Consider the following 249-nt stretch of genomic DNA (forward strand, 5'->3'; position numbering starts at 1 on the left):
CCCGTGAACTTATTCTCTCAAATGGCCTGGGTATGCGGAGCATTCGCAGCTTATATGGATGGAACGCCACTGATTCATGTGACTGATCCTAGCTCTTAAGAGCGCTCTCTACGTGCGAAGTAATGAACGCTCGCTGCAATTCCACGTTTCCCAAAAATGCACTTAACAAGAACATGCGAAAACACGCTCTCGTGAAGCTCAGGAAGCGCGGATTCAGAACGGCGCTGCCTAGCATCCATCTGGCGAATC

The sequence above is a fragment of the Sinocyclocheilus rhinocerous genome, unplaced genomic scaffold (genome assembly GCF_001515625.1).
Source record: "Sinocyclocheilus rhinocerous isolate Xijiao unplaced genomic scaffold, SAMN03320098_v1.1 scaffold1221, whole genome shotgun sequence".
Lineage (NCBI taxonomy): Eukaryota > Metazoa > Chordata > Actinopteri > Cypriniformes > Cyprinidae > Sinocyclocheilus > Sinocyclocheilus rhinocerous.